General features: G+C 45.0%; 1 pseudogene; it reads right to left on the bottom strand.

The window, feature by feature from the left end:
* Positions 1 to 1,685: 1,685 nt before the first annotated feature.
* The window catches only part of LOC110325725, a 6,737-nt pseudogene continuing 566 nt past the window's right edge, over positions 1,686 to 7,856 (bottom strand).

The following is a 7,856-nucleotide window of genomic DNA, read 5'->3' on the forward strand; positions in this document are numbered from 1 at the left end:
ATGTGGGTGCTGAGAATAAAACTTGGCCAACGAACGATCCTAGCCACTGAGGCTTCTCTCCAGTCCTTTCTTTTCTCTCCTTCTCCCTCTCCCTCCTCCCCTCCCCCTCCCCTCCCCCTCCCTGCCTCTTTAGGGTATCAGGGTATCTATGTATCCTGGGGTATCTTGCAACTTACTATGTAGGATGGCCTTGAACGGACAAAGACCCACCTGTTTTTTGCCTCTTATGTTAAGTGCTTGTGTTTTTTTAAATTATTTATTATTTTTATTTATTATTATTATTATTAATTTATTTATTATGTATAGTGTTTACCTGCATGTATACATGTACACCAGAAGAGGACACTGGATCTCATTATAGATGGTTATGAGCATACGGTTGCTGGGAATTGAACTCAGGACCTCTGGGAGAGCAGCCAGTGCTCTTAACCTCTGAGCCCTTGTTCCAGTCCCTCCACCTTATTTTCTTGAAACAGGATCTTTTCCCTGAGCCTGCCGCAGCAGTTTGGCTAGTCTGCCTAGCCGTTGGTCCCTCTGGAAGCCCTCCATTTATACCTGCCCATCACCTGGCAATGCCTGATTTTAATGTGGGAGATGGGGCCATGAATCCTGTTCTGCATGCTCATGTGACCAGCTTTGTTGTCCCCCCTGAACCATCTCCCAGCTCTGGATTGTTTTTAAGTTCAGTTCTGGACTGTTGACTGCTAGGGTAGAAAACCCCTTCATTTTAAGCACAAATACAGGGACAGAAGGAACATCTAAGCACCAAGTTTTATGCTAAGGGAAGTATAATTGATAGAAATAAATGAGAAATATACACGCACGCATGCACACACACTGTATGTATCAAAGCCATTCTGTTTGTTTGTTTTTGTTTTTGTTTTTTCCTTTCCTTTCCTTTTTTTTTTTTTTTTTTTTTTTTTTTTTTTTTTTTGGTACCTCAATAGAATTTTAATTCTACTCACTCTTGACTCAAAGTAAGTGTTTTTGCTGGGATGCAGTGAATTACACCTGGAGACTGGTCCAGGAGGCCTGCCATGAGCTGGGGACTACCAGGGCTGAGTGGACTGTCTCAAGGACAGCGGCAACAAGGGAGAATGACAACCATCATCTTAGAACTTTGCGTGTGCTCAGGAAGCTGTCGCATTACTTTTGTCTGGTCCCTTTTGTCTGTCTTTCTGTCTAGCTGTTGGTCTTACCTCATGTATGAACTCTCTATTAAGGGTGATGCCTTTCTACTTTGTTAGTTTTACCCCAGAAGTTCTTCCACCTATATTTATCCATCATTTCATTTCTGTTTTTAGATTATGAGTTTCCATTAGAAAACATGTCTCCCACTTCCAGGATACGAAAGGATCATTTATGTTTTCTTCTATGTATAAAAATTCACTTCTCTGATTGATTTGAAATTTATCTTGCTGTATGGAGTGAGGAATGGAATAGTTTTGGGCTTTTATCCTATGCTAACATATTTGAATAAGGCTTACTTGACTGGGTATATGCATTTATCCAAATATTCAGTCTATGCCAAAAAGCATGATACTACTCTAAGGCCAGGTGACTTCATGTTCCACTTCTGCAAGTACAAAGCTCCGTTTTTGGAGGATGCAGATCATCTAGACAGTTGCTACTCCATGCTTTGAAAGGCTTTCTTAGCAGTCAGGCCTGACTGAGCCACACCTTCTCTAGCTGTGCCAGGTAAGATGAAATGAAACCAGAAAATGACAAGTCCTTTCCATGACAGCTAGGCACTCCTTTCTCCAGGTAAATCTACTCCCTTGTGGAAGCTGGAAGGTTCCAGGTGTGGCGGAGACTGGGGGAGGTGTTTGTCTCCATTCAGGGTCCTCTATTGGAATGGGGGCAGGTCTCGTACTTACCGTAGCCCCAGGGTTTGTCTTCTCAAGTTGATACTATCAGTCAATCGCCCTTTTCTTCTGCTCACTCAGATCTGATCCCTGCTGCAGCAACCAGTGAGAGATTCGACTCTGACTGATCCCTGTTACCTGTGCAACAGCTGCTTGGGAAATCCTCCAATTGGCAAGAAAGGCTTTGATTTCCTCTCTTATCACACTGCTGTCCTTCCTCATTAATTCCTCCACTTTATCATCTACATCTAGGTCCTCTTCTGAGGCTTCAAAGCTATCTGACCTCTGACCCATGCTGTTTGCATGGTAGCGAGATGGTGACATCTTCCCATTGGATGTGGACAATGGATTGTTGTTCTCCTTCCCATTTTGATTGGTAGTGCAAGGCAGTGGGGAGGTATCTTAACTGTTGCTGGGTGTTGGGGACATTCCTGAGTGCTGGGTCTGCGTGGAAGCTGTGGCTGTAGAGGAAGATGCTGGAACGTTGTTGGTACTGTACCCGTATGAGCTTCCCCCGTAGCTGGACCTCCTTCCAAACTTATGCTCTTGATCAAGATGGCCCAAAGTTTCTAATGCATGAAGAATTTCATGTTTGGTCATCCCGGTACGCCAAAGACATTGGAGCAGATATATCTGTTCTATGGTAACTCTGGTTCATCTGTAGAGTGAGACATGGTTTCCAGCAAACTCAGAAATCCAGCTAAGAGTTCTCTGCACCTGGCTCAGCCCCCTCCCCAGTGTCCCAGTGCAAGGTTGAGGGAGGGAGGAGGAAGGCAGGAGTGGGAGGGGATCTTCACCATGGGGGGGGGGGCGCCCTGTGGGAGGGGCTGAGGAGGGCTCCAGACCCATGCAGGAAGAGCAGAGGGATGAGGGGAGGCCCCTATCTCCCAGTCTCCCCCTGAACACCTCCCTTGTCTCAATCACATCAGACTGACTCTTTTGGTTTTTCTCAAGACAGGGTTTCTCTGTGTAGCCCTGCCTGTCCTGGAACTCACTCTGTAGACCAGGCTGGCCTCGGACTCAGAAATCCGCCTGCCTCTGCCTCCCGAGTGCTGGGATTAAAGGCCTGCGCCGCCACTGCCCAGCTCAATGCCATTCTTGCATGGAGTTTGCTGTCAGTGAAGTCGACTCGGGAAGAAGGGTTGTGAAATGCAGAGTCCTGCAATTGATAAGTCAATCAAAAAAGCTCAAGGCTAAATAACTGCTAAAAAGCTGCACAACCCAGTCTCACAGGGAGGACTCCAGCTGTCCTGGAACATAATTCTGCCCTCCCCTGCTGAGAGCTCAGTCTAAATATGTAAAGGAAGAACTTGCCTTGCTCACTGATAGTGAACATTTAAGAGAAGCACAACGCCTGTCAAGAAAGATTGCAGGGACTGGAGAGACAACTCAGCAACGAGGGGTAGACTGAGGCAGACACAGTAGCACGGGCCGTTCAGAGGCAGGTGGGTCTGTAGGACCTCAAAGGCAGTCTGGTCTACGTATCAAGGTCCAAGGCAGTCCAGAAGAGGTACCTGGGAGGGAAATCACTATGTTCTCTAGTTGGAGGTGTAAAACCCTAGCAGATAAAAAAAAAAACACTAAATATGGGTTTGGAGAGATGGCTCAGCCCTTAAAAGTACTGACTGCTCTCGCAGAGTATACAAGTTTGGTTCCCAGTACTTATACAACAGCTCACAACTATCTATAACTCCAAATCCAAGAGAACCCCCACCCTCTTCTGACCTCTGTGGGCACTTGGTATACATGTGTTACACAGACATATATTCAGGCAAAACACCCATACACATGAAATAAAAATAAATATTTTTAATTGCTAAGTACATATAAAATACAGTAAATTAATAAAAAGTACTCGGGAAGTTTCTCGGTTGTTCATAATTAGGAAAGTAATTATTGTAAATGTCAGACTTAGCTGTGAGTGATGTTTGGAGAGTTCCCACAGAATGTAGATCTGGAAAAACATTAGGTATTAATATGGTTGAAGACTATATTGATGTTCTTGAACTTGTGGATGGGTGGGGTAGAGGGAATAGCAGGGAGAACACGTCATCTAAAATCCTGAGTAGATGACAAGAAGAAATACCGGAGGAGCCGGGCGTGGTGGTGCACGCCTTTAATCCCAGCACTTGGGAGGCAGAGGCAGGCGGATTTCTGAGTTCCAGGACAGCCAGGGCTATACAGAGAAACTCTGTCTTGAAAAAACAAAACAAAACAAAACAAATACCGGAGGAGTAACCTCCGGTGAGGGGCCAGTGAGGGTAAAGACTATTTCCATGCAACCCCAATGATCTCAATTAGATTCTCGGATCCCATTTGGACCCACAAAAGTTGTCCTCTGATTTCCACACATGTGTGGTAGCACATGCCTATATCCAAACTTACATACAAACATCACACACTGACAATTGCATAATAATAATAAATTTTAAAATTAAAACGTTTAAATGTATCTTAGTGTTTCTTTGCTTTTATCATCTCTCTCTCTGCTGTTAAAATTGATTAAAGTCATCACTGCTATTTATATATATATATATATATATATATATATATATATATATTTAATTTTCTTGGAGTGAGAAGACAGAGGCGGCCTCTTCAGAAAACTTGTAGAGATTGCTTGTGGTGGTTTGAATGAGAAGTTCCCCTTAGTCTTGGGCATTTGAATTCTTGGTCCCCAGTTGGTGGTGACGTTGGTTTAGGTTTAGGAGGTGGGGCCTTGCTGGAAGAAGTATGTCCCCTGGAGCAGGCTTTGAGAGTTTTAAGACTCATACCATTTTAGTTTGCTCTCTCTACTTGATGCTTGTAGTTCAAGATGTGAACTTCAGCTTCCTGCCTCCATGCCTGCCTTGGTTGTCATGTTCCTGCTCCACTTTACCCTCTCTGATACCTCTGTAACCATAAGCCTGTTGTGGATGGGCCTGGTGCTGTTTGTATTTTGATGCTAATTCCACTCTCCTGGAAAGGGCTGTGGACAAGGGGTGAGTCATGTACCCAGGTGACTTCTTGTGAACCAGTCCCCTAATGAATAAAAGAGTCAATCACTGGGTGAGTAGGTGGGACTTCTGGGTTGGATGGAGGAAGAGAGGAAGCAGGAGAGAGTTTGGTTCTTTTGGACGGGGATAGCATGAGGACAAGATGTAGCTACGAGTGTCTCCCAGTTTCAGTGGAGGATGTAGATTTAATAAGGCTTACAAGATTAGGATTTTAGTTGTTGCACCCAGCGATTGAGTTACTATTGTTTCTGAACTAAGTTTGTGTTGCGTTTTCCTTCATGCAGCAGCTCGTCTGGGGTCAAGAGAGAAAGGTACGTCAGCAAAGCGTGGGTTTGCCTGATGTGCACCACAGAGGTCATGGGGGCGGGGTTTGAAGCATAGGGTAACGACCCGCCAGTAGGAACTTAGCACGCTGGGTGGAAAGATTTTGGAGCTCTAAGTCAGCCTCCACGAGATAAAAACAGGTCACCCATTGCCCAGTAGTGCATGGCTGGCCAGGCTGCTAGGCACAAGCACTGGGACGTGCCGGTTCCTTTTTAATATTTCATGCAACATAAACCCAAACAAACCACTTCTTCTATAAAATGCCTTGGTCATGGTGTTCTCATCCCAGCAGGAGAAAGTAACTCGTATACTATTGAACTTGGATAAAAATGAAATAAAGCATTGACTAAATTCAAAATGATTCTGCTTCAACCATAACGAAGTAACAGAAGTCAGAATGACCCTTGTGACACTGCAAAATGTATGATAGACATAGGTAAGAGGTGGCCCAGGATCATGTTCCCTGACAGGATGCTGGGTGAGGTATCCCAGAGGCTGCCCTGCGTCTCTGTGGGAGGCCACTCTGGACCATGGTGAGAGCAAGGATCTGGGCAGAACACAGTGATCCTGACGAAAAGGGAATGACCAAAGAGTTGAAAAATAAATTAAGATGATCCTGGGGTTCACAACTACATTGTCTTCTTGGAACAGTTGTGAAATCTCAGCCCTGGACATACAGTTTAAGCAACAACTATTTAATTTGGCTTTAGACAATGTGCCTTGGGGAGGAGATTAAAATGACTCTGTCATTACCAGAGCAGTGAGCAATGAAAAAAGTTAACAGTGAGAAAGGCTGAGGGTTTGGGGGAGGTTGTTGTGGGTCAGATGGTAGAGCGCTTGTCTAACATTTTTTGTTTGTTTGTTTGTTTTTGTTTTTTTGTTGTTGTTTTTCGAGACAGGGTTTTTCTGTATAGCCCTGGCTGTCCTGGAACTCACTTTGTAGACCAGGCTGGCCTCAAACTCAGAAATCTGCCTGCCTCTGCCTCCTGAGTGCTGGGATTAAAGGCATGTGCCACCACGCCCAGCTTGTCTAACATTCTTGAAGCCCTGGGTTTGAGCTCCAGTACTACATAAACTGGGTATGGTAGTTCATCCTGTCATAACAGCACCCAGGAGGTAGATGCAGGAGGATCAGCAGTTCAAGGACATCCTCAGCTACACAGTGAGCTTGAGACCAGCCTGGGCTCTATGAGACTCTGAATTAAAAAGGGGTAGGGGGAAGAGCCTGGGACTGAGGGCTAAAACTTAGTGATAGGGCAGTGAAGCATTCTGAAATTCTGTATGCACTTGCTATACCTGAAGCATTTGCTATACCAGCTGTGTTCACACAGGAGGGAAAGAACAAAAAACTAAAGCGTGGAGCACTCACTGAAAGGCTGAACAAAAGCACCCTGGAGTTAGACCTCAGAATCTACCTGCATTAGTTACCTTTCTGGTGCTGTGACAAAATGCTATGACAAAAAGCAAGTTAAGGAAGTTTATTTTGACTTATGGTTCCGAGGGCTGTGTGCCCATATAGTGGAGGGGAGCAGGAAGTGGATCACATCCCAACACACACAGGAAGCAGAGAGATTGAGAACGGGGAGTGGGGTGGGACTATCACCCCTCAAAGCCCATGCATCAATGAAGGAATTCCTCCAGCAAGGCTGTGTCCTAAAGGCTCCATAGCCTTCAAGTAGTCACCAACCAGGGACCAAGTATTCAAATACGTGAGCCTATTGGCGAGGAGGGGATGGGGTGCGGGGCAGGGGCAGTCATAATCAATAGGCTGCCACTTAAGAAGAGAGTCCCTGAAAACTACTTCAGACACTTATTTGAAAGTATAAAATGGTTTCAGGGTGTGAGAAGCTAAACAGTGATAGCAAGTTGGGAGGCAGAGACAGACAGAGCCCCAGAAGCTTGGACCAGTCGATCTGACCCCTATGGTTAATTTCCAGGACAGTGAAAAACCCTGTCTCAAACAAACTGTGGAAAGTTAGCCGAGGACTAACACCAAGGTTGCCCTGTGACTTCCACCCTCCGCACATGTGATATGCAAGCACACACCAGCACTCAAGTCTGCGCCACACACACATGAGTGTGTTTGCACACAAACATGTTTTTAAAAGTGTCACATGGGGCCTGTAATTAAAGAGAAAATGTGCTGGAGATGTAGAACAGTTAGTAGAGTGCTTGCCTAATATGTACAAAGTTCTGGGTCCAACCTCCAACAAGGGCTCACTGGCCAGCTAGCCTAATCAGAAAGTCCCATGTCACATAGAGAGTATCTGTCTAAAACAATAAGGTGGGTGGCCTCTGAGGAATAACATCCCTGCAACACACACACACACACACACACACCTAAAATAACAAAATGTTTAGAAAGGTTGTAGGCTGAAAAAAAATCAAAACAAACTCTTTCCAGGAATGGAGATGTAGCTCAGAGCAGAGTTCTTGTCCAGAATGTTTGCGGTCCATTAAAAAAACAAACCTGAGTGCTTTCTTACGAAAAGAACAAGGTAGGTAAGTTAATTTACCAGCCAACTAGAATGCTATATTATCATAATTAAGGCAGTATGATTTAGGACAATTAGGTGATGAACAAATTAAATAATAGCAGAAGCCAGGCAGTGGTGGCACACACCTTTAATCCCAGCACTTGGGAGGCAGAGGCAGGTGGATTTCTGAGTTC

The sequence above is a fragment of the Mus pahari genome, chromosome 8 (genome assembly GCF_900095145.1).
Source record: "Mus pahari chromosome 8, PAHARI_EIJ_v1.1, whole genome shotgun sequence".
NCBI lineage: Eukaryota > Metazoa > Chordata > Mammalia > Rodentia > Muridae > Mus > Mus pahari.